Source organism: Suncus etruscus, chromosome 18 (genome assembly GCF_024139225.1).
Source record: "Suncus etruscus isolate mSunEtr1 chromosome 18, mSunEtr1.pri.cur, whole genome shotgun sequence".
Classification (NCBI taxonomy): Eukaryota; Metazoa; Chordata; class Mammalia; order Eulipotyphla; family Soricidae; genus Suncus; species Suncus etruscus.
The window spans coordinates 11,503,611-11,526,067 of record NC_064865.1 but is presented as its reverse complement, the minus strand read 5'-3'; the positions used below and the strand labels follow the sequence as shown (position 1 = coordinate 11,526,067).

The window sequence follows — 22,457 nt, the reverse complement described above, 5'->3', positions numbered from 1 at the left end:
TAGAAATTTAGACTGTAAAAAGTTAAAGAGAACAAAAATGGATAGATGAAATCCAAAACACTATGTCAATATTCCAACATTTTGACTTAAATTAATCCTAATTGTATGTTCTTTGCACATATAAGTTGTTTTTATTTAGGCACTTTGATTTATAAAGTTGTAGAAAATAGTGTTTTAGGCATATTATATTACAAGTCAAATCCTTCCATCACTGTGCAATATCACCAGCAATATACTCAGGTTTCCTCTGATCTTTAATCTGTTGTTCTCTTGAAAAGCACATTATTAAAATTTAGTGATTATAGGGGCCGGAGAAATAGCACAGCAGTAGGGCATTTGCCTTGCAAGCAACCTATACAGGGCAAATGGTAGTTCAAATCCATATGGTCCCCTGTACCAGCCAGGAGTGATTTCTGAGCACAGAGCCAGGAGTGATCCTTGATTATTGCTGAGTATGACACCCCCCCCCCAAAAAAAATTAGTGATTATAATTTGAGTTTCATGCTTACAATAGTTTTTGTACTAGTGGCTTTTAAATTTAAATTTTGGTGTTGGGGGGGTGAAGAGATAGCATGGAGATAGGGCATTTGCCTTGCATGCAGAAGGACAGTGGTTTGAATCCAGGCATACCATATGGTCCCTCAAGCCTGCCAGGAGATATTTCTGAGCATAGAGAAAGGAGTGACCCCTGAGCACTGTCAGGTGTGACCCCAAAAGAAAACAAAACAAAAAAACAAATTTTGTTTTCTAATAAAAAATTTAAAATTTTTAATTTAATTTTATGTTTTTGAAACCACTGTTATTTAAGTACTTCTTAGTTGGATTTTAGACATTCAATGAAGCAGGGCCAATCTGACCACCAGTATTGACCTCCTTCCACTAATATTCCTAGAGTACATCCGATACAACCACCCTTTGTCTCCTGACCTGCCAGTATAACAGGCCCATTTTAAGTTTAAATTGTGAAAGTTTGGGTCTCTTGATCCCACTGTTGTTGAATTTTGCTTGGACATTTAGTTCTGCCCATTATAATCTTCACCAATACAACTATGACCACTTGGACCCTGAACCAATGATTTCTCTTTTTTTTTCTAACTTCTTAATTTTATAGTAAAATGCAGAAAGATGAGGTAAAAGAATATAATTTGTATCCCAAGTATCAATGATAAAGTCAGGAGTTCCTATGTAAAAGATTTTATAAAAAGGAGTGGCTGTTTTTGCATAGATGAAGTAAAATTGGGGAAAATAGAAAGAAAAATATCTTTGGCCTAAAAAGAGTGTGTCCCTACCCATAAAGCATCCTGCCATAAAACCAACTATAAACTCCAGGCATACTTAGTTGTCTAATCCTAAAGTATCGGTTCATGTTTCCAGGAAAAATTCTCCTCCATCACAGTAATTGTCGTCAGTAATTTAGTAAGTAGAGATCTTGGGTTTTGTTTGTTTGTTTGTTTGCTTTCACAGATCCTATGTCATAGTCAAGGTGTCAGAAAGCATCTCATCAGTAGGTGGAGAGGCAAGGAAACCTGCCCTGAAAGCAAGATGCTGATGTTTCCAAGTCAACAGGATGTCATATGAACCCATCATGGATCAAATTGGTGCCAGCATTAGGGATTTCTCTGGTAGGAGTTCAATGCCTGGTGCTTGTGCAGAAAATCATGCTGGTTCCAAAGATGGGATCCAAGGTTTGGAGGTGAACGGCTGATGCCTAAGTCAAATCACTATGACAAGTGTTCAGAGTAAAAGGCCCTCCTACAATACAAAATTTCTGAGTTTCTATCCATATTAGATAAGAACTTCTTTCTAGATGTAAGATTTCCCTTTTTAAGTGCCTATACCAAAAAAAGGTCGCATAATATTACTGGTGAATTTGAGGTAAAAATAACAAGCCAAACAATCCCTATAGTTTAATTCTAACATGAACTCAGAGCCCATGAGAAACTTAGTTTAGTAGAGATTTCCTACTGAACAAATCCAAAAAAAAGGGGTGGGGAAAACTACATCTACAAAATGAAACACACAATAAGAATTATACCTATTAATGAAATATAGCTAATGCAAGGGAGGGGGAAAAGGAAGGGTTATATATAACAGGGGGAAGAACTATGTAAAAATAGACCTTATGTACAATACAATTGGAAATTAGACAGACATAGAGGTGACCCCTACGTGCACACATTTTTTTAAAATTTTTATTGTGACCAAAGTGCATTACAAATCTTTCACTGCATCATTTATGGTACATAGTGACAATGAATGAGGGGTATTCCCACCACCAGTGCTGTCCTCCCTCTACCCCTGTTCCCAGTATGCATCCCTTATCTCCCTCCTATATCCCCCAGTATGCTAGTACAACTGGTCTTCACTTTACAGCTTGTTGTAGACTGAGCATCTATTCCACCGTCATTGGAGATAAAAAAGATAAGAAAAAGGGGAGAAAAATATTTGGTGACAACTACTAAAAAAAAAAAAAGAGAGAAAGAAGAGAGAGAGAAAAAAAAGAAAAGAAAAATGGAAGAAAAAAGAAAAAAAATGGACCCGGCAAATAAAAATAAAAATAAATCTCTAAATAATAACCACAAGAGTGAAAAAGAATGAGAAAAGTGGAAGAAAAAAGAGAAGGAAAATAAAGTAAAAAACTAACAAATCAAAACAAAATAAGAAAAAGTATGGGTGCTGGAGTGGTAAGGTTTGGTGTTCCCCCCATTTTTTTTTTTTTTTTGCATAGGCACAGTAAGCATTAGGGAAGAAAGGGAATTCCCGTGGCCTAAGAGATTCAGGGTTTCTCCTTCCTTGAAGCTCCATATATACTCATTACCCCATCCCAAAGGCTTTTTTGTGATGCCAGGAAAGTTTTCTCTCAGTTGTGTGCATGCACACAATTTTTATGTATAACTTGTTAATGTTTCTGTTTACAGTAATTCTTAGAGGTATATATTTGAGGCCCTACTTTCACATTAGAGTGTTATATTCTATTAAATTCCAGATACAGTGCTTATTATGTAATGCTGTGACAAATATTATAAATTATTTATTTTCCAGTTGATTATGCCAGTTAATATAATCAAATGTTTATGTCTGCAAATATCATTGAAATAAACATCTGCATGTTATAGACTCTTGCTACAATACTCATTCATTGAGTATGTTTCTGCAATTTATTGTCAATTTAAGCCAGTTTACTATCATATCATAATGCCTATGTAGTCAGTTTTCTTTCAGTAAAAGAACCTAGATGGTAAAGACCTGCTAGATGATACTTCATGGCGTAGAGTCTTTTTACAGTGCTCATTATCATATTACTTAGTATTCTAGACTTTAAAATTATGATTGTTTTAAGAATTTTCTATGCCAATCTAACACATGAAGCCTTCCTTTTATCAGCAAAATTTACTCTCACCAATAATGATTTTTCTAAGAACTGGAAAAATCTTTTATCTGTCCTGCTGGCTTTATTTTTTTAGGCACTATGACCCATTTAATCTGGATCAGTTTTTCAACTGCAACATATGGATTGATCTTCATTGTCTTTGTTATCTACCTATTTTAAAGTGAAGTGCTACATTCAGTAAATAATGCACATTGTGAGAAGGAAACCTTTTTTAAAAATCAAATAAACTTAAATAAAATCATCAAGAATTGTGAACCGTGATACAATAAACTGAATTAAAACTTGTATTTTCTTGGGACTGAGAATGGTACAATGGGTTAGACAATTGCCTCTCATGCAGTTAATCTGGGATCTAACCCTATAACCCCATATATTCCCCAAAGCTTCAACAGGAGTGATCCCTGAGAAAAATCCAGGAGTAAGGCCTGCACCCAGGCCCCAAACCAAAAACCAAAACAACACCCCCATTTTCGTATCTCAAAAACTATTTTATTTTTAAAAAATATTTTTCTTTATTTCTTTTTATTTTAAATTTTAGTTAAGCACATGATCACAAAGTTATCTATAGTTGGTTTTAGACATACTATATTCTAGCACCAGTGTCTTCTTCTCCCAATCCAAATTTCCCAGATTCCCGTCCAGTACCCCAAGCCCCACACCATCTTCAGCTTGCCATCTTGCCAGGCACATTGTAAAGTTTGGATTTTGAATTTTGGATCTCTTGCTTTTAGTACTGTTGACTCTGCTTTGTATATTTAGCTCTACCATTCCTTTATAACCCTTGCCTCTTCATCACTGTTGCTTCCTGTCTCTTCATTTCTTTCAGGATTTTTTTAGTTATTCAAGGTCTTATGTGATTTCATACAAGTTTAGAAATGATTGTTTTATTTCCTTGAAAAATACCGTAGGTGTTTTGATTCATTTTGAATCTTTAGCTTATATTATGTGAGATGGCCATTTAATGTTTATTCTTTCTTTTGTTAAAATAGTTTTTAATGAGGCCAATATGAATTACAAGTCTTTCACAGCTATGTTTAAGGTACACCGTGCCAGTGAATTGGGGCAATTCCCACCACCTGGGCTGACCACCGCCACCCGGTTTTTAGCATACATCCCGTCCCTCCATCCTTAGCCCCCTGGACTGCTGGTATAACAGGTCCCTTTTGTGTATAGCTTGTTGTGGTTTGGGTCTTGTCTTTGACTTAGAGTTGGGTGTTTAGGTCTGGTCATTTTTTGTTTCCACTCAATGTATGTGAGACTTAGTGCCCCTGGTACTATACACCTTTTTTTTTTTTTTCTCAATTTATGTGGCAAAACAAGATGATTCAAGTTCTATGGTTCTGTTGATAAGAAAAAGGAAAAAAAACATTAAAATAAATTTAAAAATATCAAGAGAGGAGCCCCTATTTAGCAACCGTGATTATAGATTAAGAAAATAAAAGCCTACCACACCAGTCTCCCCTTTCTTTTCCTTCCCTTTTAATGTGTGCTTAGTTTTGTTTTGTTCTGTTTGATTTTGCTTTTCTTTTTCTCTTTTTGTCCTTCCTATTTTAAATTTTTGTATATTTTTTAAAATAGTATCTTTATTTAAGCACTATGATTACAAACATGTTTGTAGTTGGGTTTCAGTCATATAAAGAACACCCCCCTTCACCAGTACAACATAGGAAACAAAGTATATTTTAACATTTTTAAGGTAGTGAACTTAAAAGATAGTACAGTGGGTAACACACTTTCTTTACACAACTTAAATCAGATTAAATTCCCTAGCACTATATATGGTCCCTTGATCACCACCAGAAGTGAACCCTGAGTGTAGAGTGAGGAGTCTGTCCAGAGAGCTGCCAGATGTGGTTGCCAAATAAAACAAAATAATAAAAATGCTGACTATAAGATCCTTCTATGGAAGTATTACTCCCCTCCCCCAACTTCTTGTTTTGCTCACCTTTAGAGGCAGACCTGCCCACATCTGGGAGGGTCTTTGGCTTCCTGTTTTGCTCACCAGGAGGATTCAGCACAAGGAGAGAGAGGATTCAGCAAGAGAGGTGATTGGTAGATACAGATTTGAATGCAGGGTTACTGATGGAGCAGGCTTAAAAGGTTTAAAAAAGCTTAGGAGCCACACATGGTGGCTAGGGCCTTAATAAAGTTGATGCCTCCTGAAACTTGACTGCCTGTGGATCATTTTCCTTGTGGCTATCCTGAATCCTCAGACCTGCTGGCTAGAGGGGGTTGCAGGCCCGTGGCCAGGGCTGGATGAGAAAAGCTTCACCTTCCATCCATCTCTTTCCATCCCTCCATCTCACTATCACCCATTATCAGCCAGGACTGCATAATTAATATGATTTTCAACATGTAAGGGTCAGATTTCTGCTTTGAGGTGCTCCTTCATTTTTGGAAAATAGATGGGTTTTATATCGCAACATTTGATTTTTTCTGTGGTTTTTTAAATATAGACATTCATACAATATGGATTCTATCTTTTAACTAGAGGCATTTATTTCATCAATATCAATTGTTTTACAATTGATACATCCCTAAGTATCTGACAAGCAAAACTCGTGTTCTTTGATTTTGACTGTTTATCACTTTATTAGGAAGAACATTTTCTAAGCTTAATAACATATGTTCCAAAAGAACAAGTTTAAGTCATTTGGGAATTCTGATATCTATTTTCAAAATTTCACAAAATAACGCTGATCCCTTCCAGAGAGTAATTATTTCCTTATTCTGAAAATGTTTTCTCAAGACTATATTCCAAAATGCTATGCATTTGGTAAGAGTATATAGAAATTTATATTTTATATTTTCGATTGTGGCATAAAATACTGACCTGATTTGTCTGAGACTTTCTGGGGCTTTATGGTTTATGACAATGAACAGTCTTAATTCTGGAGAATTGCATTCCTTACAAATCTCAGGAAAATAAGGGGAAATGCTCAAATATATTGCTGAAAATGCCATTTTAAGAAATGGCTATACCCAATAACATGAGAAAACATAAAAGAAAATGGAATTATCTTATTTGAAAATAGAGCAGCATTTATATTCATCATTTAAATTATTTGGTCTGCTTGTTTCACATATAGGAGAGCTAGGATTTGATTTTAGAAACGCTAATGGTCACTTGAGCTTCCCCTACAATAACCTCAGAGCAGTTATTCTGTGATTAGGCCCCGATATTGTTTGACTAACTGGAAGATTTGAGAGATAGTGCTAGAGTTTAGGTTCCTATCTTGAATGTGGTAAACCCTGGTCCCATTTCCAGTAACATATGGTCCTCTGAATTTGGCCTGGAGCTATTAATTCCAGAGCATAGAGCCAATGTAGCCCAAAAGCATATTGATTAGTCAAACAAGATGGAAAATGTACACTTCAGGTGTGGCCCTATTCCCTTCGCAAAAGCAGATTAAGTTTAGTAACTGGAACATGAATGAAGTGTATTTTAAGAGATATGAAAATGTATTCAAACATTAGAAAATTCACCACCGACTCAAATTTTATCTTCCTTATTTTTAGTTCAATATGGAAACAATGTGCAATTTTTAAGTCTTTAAGTAAACTCTGCTTAAAATTTTAAGACAGGATTTGCTTGTAACACAAATACTGTCAAAATTCAAGACAACCCAGTAATTACACCATTTCACACCCAGAATGAAGCAACTATATTTCTAATGTTATTTCAAGGCAGAGTATCAGATTAAAGATCTTTACTGTCTCTGATACAGAGCAATATGTAGGTAAATGTGCTTATGGTCCAAGTTCTCAAAGAATGTGGTCACTTATTGCATCTATAAGTCTTGCACAGTTACCACACACCACTGTACAGAACACAACTATATCAGCTTCTGATTTCCACAGTCCCTTTTTTCCCCTTGCGCCTGAGTTTTTCCCCTTTCTCTCTTTCACAGCCTTCGTTGGATGTTCATTTTGAAGATATACTTTTTCTGGGATTAAAACAGGGTTTGCATTTTAAATTTCCATTTACCAAACAGAAAAATATTTTGCTAGGAGGGAATGGTATTAAGGAGAAATAATTTTCCATGTGCCCTGAGGCCTGGCATAGACAGGATTTGATTTGCTATGTTCAGCTGGAATCTGGATTGATACCCAGAGATGAGAGGGGGTGTTTAATAAAATTTACATTTCATTTTCTCACTTGACACCAGTCTCCTGTCACTCATAGAGCTGATGGGAATGCTGCAAATAACTTTTGTCAGAATCTAGTTGGGGAAACAGACTGGAAAATGAGAAGAAAGGCAGGGAGGGTGGGACAAAAGAGAGTGAAAGAGGTAAGAAGACAGAGAGAAAGCAGAGGAGAAAGAAAAGGCATATGTAAGAGAGAATACTTGGATTTGTTTCCTTTCCTGGTTCCAGTGATGGGAGCAAACAGAAGCAAATCCACTGTGATGGGAGAGTAGAACTGACTTGTCTACTGGAAGGAGCAACTATACAACAGAAAAATAAAAAAACAACTTATAGAGGGCCTAAAAACTGAAGAAATACAGCTGCTGTCAGAGTCGGCTATACTGTGAGGATGGAGGTATCCATGGCTTAATGTGGAATTTAAGCCTCTGGAGACAAAAGTGATCTATGTTTATTTCAAAATAGATTAAGAGATGTTATAAAGAAGAGAGGAGATGACCAAGATTGCCTCTTCTTCAGTGCAAACATGGTGTCTGTATGTAGCTCAGGCATATGTTGCTTAACATTTTATCAATGACAGAGCACATACACTGCTGTAGATCCATATAAAAACCACCATCCAAATTTGCGTAATTTCACTAATTACACTTGATAATCACAAAATGACACATTTCTCAGAATGTATTTCCATAGTAAAGAAATGCCTGGGTGTAGTTTTCTATTGCTGCATAAAAAATGACTACAAACTTGGTGGCTTAAAGCAATATCCACAGGATAGAGAAATCATATAGTGGATAAGGTGCTTGCCTAGAATGTGGCGTGTATGGCTTGCATGATCACTAGCACTCCATATGACATCTAAGCAATTCCAAGAATAATCCCTCAGGACAGAGCCAGGGATGGTTTCTGATCGCCATAAGATATTTAGTTCCAAAATGAAACAAACACTGTGGTTTGTAATATTATTAATTTACAGGGTATCATGCATATCATTTTGTCTCCTTTCAGGATCCATTTATTTCCCAGAGTGATCATTTCCAACTATCATGGTCATAGTGGTCCTTTCTTTGCCCTGACTGCTATCCTCTGCAATTCCTGGCAAGCTTCTTACCATGGACTGGTCCTCCTGGACCTTGTCTCTGTTGTCATTAGATATTATTGTCATACTATTTTTTGAATTCTACAAATGAATGCAATCATTCTATGTCTAACCCTCTGACTCCTATTGCTAAGCATAATACTCTCCATATATATCCATTCATAAGCAAATTTCATGACTTCATTTTTCCTAACCACAGTGTCTAAAATTAAAAGGAGGAAGAAAGACCAAGAGAGAGAGGAAGAAAAAGAAGAAAAATGTCTGCTACAGAGGCAGTAAGTGGGGGAGAGTAGGGGAAAGTACAGAAGAGATATTTGTGACATTGTGGGTGGGAAATATCCACTGGTAAAGGATGTGCTATATTATACGACTGAAACTCAATCATGAACAACTTTGTAACTGAGTATCTCAGGGTGATTCAACTCAAGAGTTCATTTATCAATAAACATACTTGAGGAAAATAATGAAACAAACAACACCTGCAATAAAATATTAGTCTTTATAAAAAGAAAAATAGAGAAAATTAAATGAATCATCGGATACAAAATGCCAAGTAATGTATGATCTCATTTATGAACTATTCATACTCATAAACAAAGAGTAGAATAGTAAAATTCTCTGGTTTCGTTTGACATGTAGCAGGAAAGTATTTGATCGCTGGCACTATATATGGCTTGTTGTTATCTCTGAACCCTGAGCTAGGAGTAAACTGAGAATAACCAGGAACAAAGGGACAAAAGGTAAATTTTTCTCTTTTTTATTTATTAAAAAGTAGGTTTTCAAAGTATTGCATTTTTAAACTACTACTTCTACTACTACTACTACTAATAATAAAAGTGATAATTTGATTGGCAATAAGAATATCTATGATAGTGATGGTTTTTATCAGTATGTCATATTCCTATACTCCTTTTGCATGTACATTTTTTACATAAAAATAAATTTAAAAACACACACATATATTAGCTCTTGGTTTAGTAGATAAAAGGCTGTGTTGCTCAAATGAATTTTCCTTTTATAGTATCCTATACTATAAAAATGAGAGCATGTGAAGAATGAGCTTTAATATTTATTTGAGTTAATAATCATAACTTGAAAATATATTTCATTAAATAAATAGCATTTTTTATAAAAATATTTATATTTATTTGAAATACAAATAATTCATATTTTTTATTCAATTGCTTAAAAACTATTTTAAAAATATAAATTATTGGGGCCGGTGAGGTGGCGCTAGAGGTAAGCTGTCTGCCTTGCAAGCGCTAGCCAAGGAAGGACCGTGGTTCGTTCCCCCGACATACCCATATGGTCCCCCCAAGCCAGGGGCGATTTCTGAGTGCTTAGCCAGAAGTGACCCCTGAGCATCGAATGGGTGTGGACAAAAAAACCAAATATATATATATATATATATATATATATATATATATATATATGTATGTATATAAATTATTGTCTGCCTCAATTTTTAGTACTTAAATGTGTATGGAAAAATCATACCACGAATACTGTTTTACTATGTGCTACATTTATCTTAGTTTGGGAAACGTATATCTGGTTGTGCTCAAGGGGAATTCCCAGATCTGTTCTCAAGGGTTTGTTCTGGCAGTGTTCAGGCAAAATGAAGAGACTCAATTGCAGGCCTCCAGCATGCAAAGTATAAACTCAGCTATTGAGAATTTTATAATTAATAATGCAACTTGAGTAGTATTAAGTTGTGGAAATTTTTAGAGCTATTAACCCTACTTTAAAACTTAATAAAATAACCTGAGTAGCATTAAATTATGGACATTTTTAGAAATAAACCAATCTAGTGCAGACATGTCTAATTATGCCATAGACAAAATATAAATATTTGGCAACAAATTGTTTACTCATCATTAAATGGAGAAAAGTTTACCCCAATATTATTCAGAAGGAGGTAGTCTTTTGCTATAGTTGTTCATTTCAATCTAAAGAAAATGGTATATAACAATAAGTGAATCACTACAACTCTGAAATAATATATGATAAAATATTATTAAATTTTTACAAAGCTCTGTAAATGCATTAAATATTTAAAAACATTTCAAAATATTTCCAATCAAACAAACATTTTGGACAAAAATATGCGTTCTTAAATTGTTCTAAGCAAAGAGATCTCTGGTCATGTCTTAAGTACAAAAACAACAAATATGAAAATATTATTTGTCAATATCAAAGCCCAGGAATTCTACCAATTAAACTTTATTTAACATAATGAAAAAAATATTGTCCTGTTTAGAAATAATATTTTGGAAGATAAGGATAATTCAGTTGCAAATTTCTTGCTATGCATTTGTGATTTCACAAATTTGATCCCTGTTATCACCTTATGTACACAATCCCAGAAATTCTACCATTTGGTATGCCCATCACCATAACAAATTATGGTATTATTTTTTTTATCACAGTTGCCAAAGTCTGCAGCCTAAACTAAGCACAATGAAAATAAAGAACTAAAGAATCTAAAGCAAAGCCTCTTTCATTCCATCAGCCTCTTTTTGAACAACTCCAGCTTCTGTCATGGCAGTCCCTTCTCCATCATGGCCAAAGCCTCTTCCAATGACTCATTTTCCCTCCATTTTGTTTCCTGCCAACCACAGCCATTGATTCTATGTCGGGTTTTATAGGAGTAACGGAGATCACTGCTGGGATCGAAGGTTTGGTGCACCCTAATTTGGAGAAAATAAGGCAGGTCCGCTATCTAGAAAGAAATTTAGAAACTCTGGGGAGAAACTAGTTAAAAAGAAATGGAATCTGGTTAAGTTGCAAATTTGAAAAGAAATCCTCTCAAGAACACCCTGACTTGGCTAGGTGGACGGCACAAGAGGTGGAGACATATGGAAAAAGCAAGGAAGATACAATTAGAGATCACAACAGCCCAACATCAGTTTTATATTTTTATGATACAATTTTCCCTGCAAATGGCCTGGATGTATGTGACTGCAAGACAGAACTTTACTGAACTCACTGCTATTCAAGCTCAGCAATGGCCAGCTGCTCTAAGTGGACTGGATACGACTAGAGTGGCACAAACTGGATCTGGGAAAATATTATCTGATAAGCTACCTTTCATGGTCCACATCAATCATCAGCCATTTCTAGAGAGGTGATGGGCCTATTTACTTAGTGTTGGTACCAGCTCAGGAACTGCCTTAATAGGTGCAGCAAGGAGCTGCGGAATACTTTAGAACGTGCATTTGGAAGTCTATTTGTATCTATGGTGATGCACCCAAAGAACCACAAATCTATGATTTGGAGAGAAGTATGGAAATCTTCTTTTCAACACCTGGGAGACTGATCAACTTCTTAGAGTGTTGGGGAAAAAAATGAAACTAAGAGAAACGACCAATCTAGTCCTTGATGAATCAGAATAATGCTTGATATGGACTTTGAACCACAAATAAGGAAGACTGTGGATCAGATAAGACCTGATAAACAAACCCTAATATGGGTTTCATCTTGGCCAAAAGAAGTAAGACAGCTTGCTGTAGATTTCCTGAAAGACCACATTCATATAAATATTGGTGCACTGTAACTGAGTACGAGCCACAACATATTTTTCAGAGAGTTGTTGTATGTTATGATGCGGAAAAGGATGAAGAACTTAGGCATTTAATGTAAGAGATAATGAGTGAGAAGAGAAGAAAACCATTATCTTTATTGTAAAAAAAGATGATGTGATGAACTTACTAGAAAAATGAGAGAGATGGGTGGCCTGCCATGGGTATCCATGGTGACAATAGTCAACAGGAATGTGATTGGGTTATAAATAAATTCAAATTGGTAAACTCCTATTCCTATTGCTACTGATGTGGCTTCCAGAGGGTTACATGAGGAAAACGTGAAATTACTCATCAATTATGACTATCCTAACTCCTCAGAGGATTATATTCATCAAATTGAAAGAATTGCTAGCAGTACCAAAAACAGGCACAGTATATACTTGCTTTTAAAACAAGTGAGAGACCTTATCTCTGTGCTTCATGAAGCTACTCAAGCAATTAATCCAAACTTGCTTCAATTGGTCAAATACAGAGTTTAGGTTGTTTCCAGGAGAGAGGAAGCATAAAAGATGACTGTCAAGACAGATATTCTGTGGGCAAAAAGGGTGGATTTAATACCTTTAGAGACAGGGAAAATTATGACAGAGGTTATTCTAGTATGTTTAAGAGATATTTTGAGGCAAAAACTCAAAACAGAGTTTACAGTGCTACAAATTATGCCAACAGGAACTTTGGAAATAATTTTGAATCTGCTGGTATACAAACCAGTTTGAGTACTGGTAATCCTACTGAGATTTACCAAATGATTATGATAGCTCTCAAAAATATGGAAGTAATGTTCCAAATATGCACATTAGTATGAACCGCCTAACAGGCATATGCAAATCCTGCTACTGAGCTGCACCTTTGATTGGTTATCCAATGCCAACAGGATATTCCCAATAAGACTTTAGAAGTATATGTAAATGTCTGTTTTTTTATAATTGTTCTTTATATTTTGTTTTTGTTTTGCTTTTGGTTTTGGGGTCACACCCGGCAATGCTCAGGGGTTACTCCTGGCTCTTTGCTCAGAAATTGCCCCTGTTAGGCTCAGGGGACTATATGGGATGCAGGGATTCAAACCACTGACCTGCATGCAAGGCAAACTCCCTACCTCCATGCTATCTCTCCAGCCCCATCTTTATTTTGTTTGTTATTAGACAGGATAGTTATTTAAGAAACATGGGAAATGCAGAAGTGACTGCAGTGCAGCAGTAATAATGATGCACACTTTTGCTATTTAAGTTGGATATTTCTCTTCATTCCTGGAACAATATTTAGGTGTTTTTTTTTGGGGGGGGTACTAGAAAATGCAGGCAGTGTTTTCACAAAAGTAAACATACAGTGAAAGACAATAAATGAAAGCAATGCAAGGCCTTCCATAAGAAATATTTGAAGGCAAAATGAATCTGGGGCCAGAGTGATGGCATAAGCAGTAAGGTGTCTGCCTTGCCCACGCTAACCTAGGACAGACTGCGGTTGATACCCCAGTGTCCCATATGATCTCCCAAGCCAAAGGCAATTTCTGAGTGCATAGCTAGAAGTAACCACTGAGCATCACCGGGTATGGCCCCCCCCAAAAATCTATGGTCAGCATATGTATAAACATTACAATTAAATGTATAATTTTTAGTGTGCCCCACAATCAAGTATGTTTTGACTCTAATTATGGTATTAACAACACGGAGAATAACAATAAAAGAAAAGGAAAGGAAATAATTTTGAAAATTATATTCCAGGAATATAATTTATCTCCTAAACATATCTGCAATTAGTCAAAATACTCCTGTGTAGGTTGAAATAAACAGTTCACAAATGGAATAATTTTCTTATAGCATTTGCAAAATTGACATTAAATACATTATAAACTTTGAAATCCAAATGTGGAATATGTGTATGAATTTTAAATGACAGAAGTAATTAAAATCTTTTACTCTTATCTACATATACAATTTTATAGAAGCTTGGTTGAATATTATTTGCATGTGATTTACATTTAATTTCCCCATACTCACATTTTCAGGGAGTTTGTATACATTTCAATGTATAGTAATGCCATGCATTTGGAGTTAAAACGCTAGATGAAAGGAAGTTATTTAACTGAACATCAACAATTTGTGAAAGTACTTGGCCCTGAGGGAACTAAAGGCCTCTTGGTACGATTCTGCTACCTTATTGAGTGATAATAGGGATAAATCAGCTGCAGAAAACAACTCTGCTCAGATTGGTTCATTTTATTGGAGAGAAATGAGTTTCATTCTGATGTCTTCCCTTAGCACAATACCTGAAATTTGAGAGATGGTTAAAACTACCTAATTCCCTTCAACCTTCTTCCAGAATTTTGACATCTGTAAGGATCTAACAACATTTTAAATATAATTTACTTTACTTATAGAACAAATATCACAGTTCTTATAGCTGATTATAATATTTTTGATTCAGGTAAGTAAAATAATTATAAAAAAGAATAAGAAAAGAAAGACATATAAAAAGAAAGAAAAGGTACACCAAAAAAAATTTTTTTGGGACCGGAGAGATAGCACAGCGGTGTTTGCTTTGCAAGGAGCTGATCCAGGACCTAAGGTGGTTGGTTTGAATCCCGGTGTCCCATATGTCCCCCATGCCTGCCAGGAGCTATTTCTGAGCAGATGGCCAGGAGTAACCCCTGAGCACTGCCAGGTGTGACCCAAAAACAAAACAAAACAAAAAAAAAAAAAATAAAAGAAAAAGAAAAAGAAAATTTTCAAAAATTATTATATCTTGCAATGAAGATATTAAATCTTGATCAGAAGGTTTAGGAAGCTCTTGTAGCTTTTGTTGCTAGTTCATCATTCTATTACTTCTTTTGTTTGCTAACAAAAGTGGCTTCAGATAAACATTGATGTCTAAAGAGGTATATCCCTATAGTGATTCCTATAGGGATAATAGATTTAAAAAATGGAGTTGTCCAAAAATTCCAAGCACTCTTGCTAAGACTGTGGCTTTTGTGAGCATCTTTTTGCTTGCTATAACTTCTGGAAATATGAGAAGGCATGGGAGAGTGCCTACACTAACTCCAATAAAAGTCCTAGTACTGTCAGCCCAAATACTGGCATACCTAGAGTTTTTATCAGATTTGTGTCTCTGCAGAGAGTCATAGAAGAGTGATGAAGCAGGGCCATTGATGTAGCAGTGATTGTGGGTTATGGTGCAGCAAGCATGGTTTCCTCAGAACAAGAACAAAGCCTTCTCTATCCTCTCGAAATTGTAAGCTTTCACCTGTGGGCCAGTATACCCATGATTTTTTACATCTTGGTTTATATCTCTTTTTAGAACAGAATGACTGTGTGGTTGGCTGTGCACAGACATGGTTTTGTGGGCATGGTTTCTGTTGTTAGGTCTTCCTGAAGTATAAGATGTAACAATATTTTTATAGTCTTTAGAATTTTAGTTTATTCAATACCTTGGGTTATAGGAGCCCAAATACAAAAAAAAAGAAAAAAACCAAAAAAAAAAAAAAAAAAAACCTCCACAAATGCTAAGTAAGATACTTTGAAATAAAGTCAAAACCATATATTATTATTATTAATTATAAAAACACACTTGTTTCCTTTGAGTTACTAAATTGACCATGTGATAATCAGAATGTTTAGTTTAATAAATTATAAATTTAATAGATTATCACCAACTCATCCAAATAAGAATGAAAAAACATGATCCTCTGCTTCTAGCACTCATTCAACCCTTTACACTTTCTTTATGTTTTAATTTTTTTCTTTAAGAATAAAAACACAGCTTAGTATGGAGTTGAATCTATGCAAATGACCTTTTAAGGTGTGTTTATATATCAGAGTAATTTTGAAGAAAAGCTCTAAGTAAAATGAATAACAATCACAAGATAGGGGCCGGAGAGATAGCATGGAGGTAAGGCGTTTGCCTTTCATGCAGGAGGTCATCGGTTCAAATCCCGGCGCCCCATATGGTCCCCCATGCCTGCCAGGAGCAATTTCTGATCCTGGAGCCAGGAATGACCCCTGAGCACTGCCGGGTGTGACCCAAAAACCACAAAAAAAACAAAAAAACAATCACAAGATAAAGATCATTTGAATCATGTAAGTATAAAATTTAAGTAATCTTAGAATGTCAGCTGAAGGTATATCTCAACTAATATTTATCTACATCCCTTTATTTCCTGAATGCCTAATGAACAGGCAACCGAGATTTTTATTGTGACCTAATGTCTATGTGTACTGATTATTTTTTCAAGCATCTTTTCATACAGGTGCTACTTTTTAAAAAAAAAAAAAGTCCTCTCTGCAAGTACAGACTGCTTTGAAAAAGTTCCTTTAATAGCAAACAGCTTTTCAAAAACCCTTCCTTTGGCAATTAGAACCTCTATAAACTTGGTGCCCTCCTAGATCTCAGGATTTGTTAACACAGAGGATGTAGCAGTCTGAACTTTTTTCACCATTAAGAATAATGTTGGGACCAGAGCGATAGTGCAGTGGTAGGGCATTTGCCTTGCACGTGGCTGACACAAGACGGAGCTCGGTTCAATCCCTGGCATCCCATGTGATCCCACAAGCCAGGAGCTATTTCTGAGTGCATAGCCAGGAGTAACATCTGAGTGTCACTGGGTGTGGCCCAAAAGAAAAAAGAAGAGGACCTAAAATCAACACTTAATGGATTAGCAATAGAGTCACTAGCCTGCAAAATTAGATATCTATAAATGAACAATTCAACCAACTCAAAGAAGAACTCTCAGAAGATGAGAGAATACATACAAATGGAATTGAAGGAACTAAAAAAACATGTTAGCAAGCCATAATAATAGAATTAAACAGGTGAATAGTAGTATACACTTGAAGATAAATTACAAGCCAGCAGTAATAAAGAAGTTAAAAAAGAAAGGAGAGACAAAACACAGGAAGAAATGTAAGATATTTAATGAACAAAGATAAAAGAAATAATCTCTTAATTACAGGACTTCTAGAAGGGGAAAATGACAAGAAAGAGGAAGAACAAATTTTTCCCACTCTTGAAAAAGAGGTTTCTCTACAAAGCCAAGAAGCTAAAGGAGTGCCAAACAAAATAGACCATAACAGAACAACACCAAGACATTTAGTAATCCAAATATTAAAAAAAAACAAAAACAATAACAAAAACAAGAGATCAACTCTTTAAAGCAGTAAGCGAGAAAAACATTTCAAATCTAAAGGAAACAAGATAAGAATTAAACAAGATTTCCATTTGAAACAATCCAGGCAAGAAAAGAGTGAAATGACATATTCAAACTACTAAACGAAAGAAACTTTCAACCTAGAGTCCACTACCCAGCAAAACTCTCATTTACATATGGGGGGGAGGGAATAGGGTTGAAAACATTCTCAGACAAAAAAAAAAAAAGAACTCCCAATATTTGCTCTAACCAAACCGACCCTAAATGAGCTACTCAAAGAGCAATTACACAAACCAAATCCCCAATTGTAACAATAACCTTAACAATATAATGGCAAAATAGCCCTTTCTGTCAATAGTTTCCTTAAATGTAAATGGATTAAACTCTCCTCTCTAGAATTGATACAGCTGTTTAGATTGATGTCTAATCAACTGCTCTTTATAGATGTCTATAATAATGTTATATGCTTTTTTCCCAAAGAAATGGGTGTAGAATGCATTTGGAAGCCAAGGATTCCCACTATAGTGCTCTCTATAAGTAGTTTTAATGTCTTAATTTTACTATGTCGATAATATTTCCTTGATCATTTTGCCCACAGTGGTGCTTGGAAATATAGATTGGTCACTCCAGTTCCATATTGCAATACTATACAATATTAGACTCAGAAGAGAGGGCTCATTATGATAATGTCACGACAAAAATTCCAATATATTTATTTTCTACTTGATTATACCTGCTAACATAATTTAATGTTTATGTCAACAGATAGCAATGGAATATGCAACTGCATGCCATGAACTTCTGTTACAGAGCTCATTCACTGAATATGTTATTGTAATCTGTTTTCAATTGTAGGTAGTTTACCAATATACCATAATGTTAATAATTTTAGATTGCTTTTAGGAAAGGAACCAGGATGCTCAAGACTCTTTACACAATATTTCATGGCATGGATTCCTCTTTCTGTGCTCATTATCATAATCACTTAGTTTTTTAGACTTAAAAATTATGACGATTTTTAAGAATGTTCTAAACATATTTAACCCATGAATCCTTTCTTCAGTAAAGTTTATCCATACCAATCATGATTAGTCCAGAAAATGAAAAACCTTCGCATCTGACTTGCCGGCTTTATATTTTTTTAAGTGTTCTGTCCCATTTCACCTGGATCAGCTTCCTTCCCCCCCCCCCCCCGAGTAAAAATTTTATTTATTTATTTTAGATTTCAATTTTTTTCTTTTTTTTTCCTGTAAGAATTTATTCAAGAGGCAAAATTGATTAACAAAATGAGGTAAACATAACATTATATAGTAACATAACATATAATTAATATAATATAATACATGTAAGTCAAAGAAAGTTTCTGATTAAAACACAAATTTTTTTTCATAATGGCTTACATATCTTTCACAGTAGTATTTTAGGTACATATTAACATTGAATCAGGGGAATACCCATCACCAAATATGTCCTCCCTTCATTCCATTTCCCTTTTTACAACCCATATACCTCACCATCACCCCCCGGGCTGCTAGAGTAAGTGGACCCCTCTTTGTCTGGCTTACTATTAGTGATCACATATCTGTTTGGTCCTGGAACCCTCCCTTGTTTCCCCCTCTATTTAAGAGGCAGAGCTAGATAAATCGAGGTATGTGGAGTGAGTGAGTGAGAAATGGCTGCATGTGGGGGTTTCCAGGCAGAGTGCTGATTGCTCTACCTGCAAAGTCTCCACCGGGCTGTGCTTCTTCTGAGGAACTGAGCACCGGAAGGGAGCCCTGTCCTACCCTTCTCTGTCTTTCCTGAACTCTGGAAGCTCTCCTCAGAGCCCTGGGAAGCGAACCCCAAAGAAACTACATTCGGGAGCTACCCAGCGAGCCAGTGAGTGAGTGAGAAATGGCTGCATGTGGGGGTTTTCAGGCAGAGTGCTGATTGCTCTACCTGCAAAGTCTCCACCGGGCTGTGCTTCTTCTGAGGAACTGAGCACCGGAAGGGAGCCCTGTCCTACCCTTCTCTGTCTTTCCTGAACTCTGGAAGCTCTCCTCAGAGCCCTGGGAAGCGAACCCCAAAGAAACTACATTCGGGAGCTACCCAGCGAGCCAGTGAGTGAGTGAGAAAAGGCTGCATGTGGGGGTTTTCAGGCAGAGTGCTGATTGCTCTACCTGCAAAGTCTCCACCGGGCTGTGCTTCTTCTGAGGAACTGAGCACCGGAAGGGAGCCCTGTCCTACCTTTCTCTGTCTTTCCTGAACTCTGGAAGCTCTCCTCAGAGCCCTGGGAAGCGAACCCCAAAGAAACTACATTCGGAAGCTACCCAGCGAGCCAGTGACTCTCCTCAGAGTCCTGGGAAGTGAACCCCAAAAATACAGCATTCTGAAGCTGCCCAGCGAGCGAGTGAAAACTACGCCTGACCAGTGGGGCCCGACTGTGAAAAACTGTGAGTGCTGCCTGTGTGTGTCTCTCTGCTATCCTGTTGCGTGAACCTCCTGAGAGTGGGCTGAAAAGAGACTCCAGAAGGCACTTAGCTCCACTTCGCTACGCAGCCGTGTGCTCTTTCTAAAAAAAAGAACACCATCACAAGAAGAAAAAAACCACACTAAGAACTGTGCTGGATCACAGAAGTAAGAATTTCTCTCCAGACTGTCTTCTCTGCTGCGTGCTTGGGCCTAAGATTTGATCCTGTGTGAGGCTTCATCCACAGAGGACTCCCCTACCTTGGAGGCAAGTCGGCCCATCCAGAAAGGGCGGAGCCAGAGAAGTGTGTTGCCTGCATCATATAACCAATATAACAACACGTAGAAAAACCCACAATACAAGTGTGACAATGGGGAAACAACGCAGGCCAGCATCAGACATAGAGAATGAAGATGACAATTCTGATGACCAGTTAACGACCAACCAACTAATCAATCTCTCAGATAAGGACTTTAGAGTAGCAATATGGAATATACTCAAAGAACTCAAAGAAACCATGAATAGAATAGAACAGAACACCAATAAGAATCAAGAAAATATGAAGACAGAAATCACAAAACTCCAAACTGAAATAACATGTCAAATAACAGGCCTGAAAAAATCAGTAAACGAAGTGAATGACAAAATGGATAAGCTTTGGGACAGGGTATCAGAAGCTGAGAATAGACTTGGTGCTGTGGAAGATGAGATACATAACAATTCCATACAACAGGAGAGATTGGAAAAAAAAACTTAAAACAAATGAACAGACAATGGAAAAATTAGTCAAAGAATGGGAACAGATGAAAATAGAGGTCTATGATAAGATCAACAGAAACAAGTTAAGAATCATTGGAGTCCCAGGGACCCAGGAAGAAAATTTCCAGGAAGAATCAATGGTCAAGAACATCATTAAAGAGAAACTTCCAGAGCTAAAGAATATATGTGATCAAATCCTGCATGCTCGAAGAGTGCCAACCAAAAGAGACCCAAGAAAAACCACCCCAAGACACATCCTAGTCACAATGACAAATCCCACAGATAGAGACAGAATTCTGAAAACAGCAAGATCAAAAGGGGAAATTACATTCAAGCAAGCATCCTTGAGATTTACAGCAGACCTGTCACCAGAAACACTAAATGCCAGAAAGCAGTGGTGGGATATTGTGACAAGACTGAATGAAATGAATGCTTCACCTCGAATACTGTACCCAGCAAAACTCACTTTCCGGTTTGACGGAAGAATACATGGTTTCACAGACAAAAAACAGCTCAGAAACTTTACAGACACAAAACCAGTCTTAAGAGAAAAACTGAAAGACCTTATCTAAGACAAGACTGACCAAAAGACACACCAAATTTCGATATAAAGATGGCATTAAATCCCAGGACAATTCTTTCTCTCAACGTCAATGGACTAAATGCACCAGTTAAGAGACACAGAGTGGCTAAATGGATCAAAAAACTCAATCCAACCTTCTGCTGCCTACAAGAAACGCACCTGAATAGTCAGAACAAAAATAGACTCAAAATAAAAGGCTGGAGAAAAATTATCCAAGCAAACAACACCCATAAAAAAGCTGGAGTGGCCATACTAATATCAGATAATGCAAACTTTATACTCAGGAAGGTTGTAAGGGACAAAGATGGATATTTTATATTAATCAAGGGGTATGTAGAGCAGGAAGAAATAACTCTCCTAAACATATATGCACCAAATGAGGGGCCAGCAAAATATTTAAAACAACTGTTGACAAATCTGAAAAACAATATCAATAACAACACAATAATTGTGGGGGACCTCAACACTGCTTTGTCAACACTGGATAGGTCAACCAGACTGAAACCCAACAAGAATATACTAGACCTCAGGAGAGAAATGGAAGAAAGAGGCCTAGTGGATATATATAGGACACTCCATCCCCAGAAACCTGGATACACATTCTTCTCCAATGTACATGGGACATTCTCCAGGATAGACTATATGCTGGCACATAAAACATACCTCCATAAGATCAAGAGGATAGAAATTTTGCAGACTACCTTCGCTGACCACAAGGCTCTGAAATTATTTGTGAACTCCAAAGGGACTCAGAAGAAAAACTTTAACACCTGGAAGTTAAACAGCCTCATACTCAATAACCAGTGGGTCCGAGATGAAATCAAGGAGGAAATCAAAAGATTCCTGGAAACAAAATGACAATAAAGACACAAACTATCAGAACTTATGGGACACAGCAAAAGCAGTACTGAGAGGAAAATTTATAGCTTTGCAAGCACACATCAGGAAGAAGAAGGAGCTTACCTGAGTAGCTTAATGACACAGCTAATAGAACTAGAAAGTACTCAACAAAAGGACCCAAAAATAGGAAGACAGAAGGAAATAACAAAGCTGAGAGCAGAAATCAACGAAGTGGAAACTCAAAAAACAATCCGAAAGATGAACGAAAGCAGAAGTTGGTTCTTCAAAAAAATAAACAAGATTGATAGACCACTGGCAAACCTAACAAAGAAAGAGAGAGAGAGAAAACTTGATAACTCGTATTAGGAATGAAAAAGGAGAGATCACTACTGATATGACAGAGATTCAAAGGGTAATCAGAAACTACTTTGAAAAACTCTATGCCACTAAAAATGAGAACCTGGAAGAA

At 36.4% G+C, this 22,457-nt stretch overlaps 1 pseudogene; it reads left to right on the top strand.

The window, feature by feature from the left end:
- The window catches only part of LOC125996281 (probable ATP-dependent RNA helicase DDX5), a 129,981-nt pseudogene extending 117,196 nt beyond the window's left edge, over positions 1–12,785 (top strand).
- Positions 12,786–22,457: the final 9,672 nt, after the last annotated feature.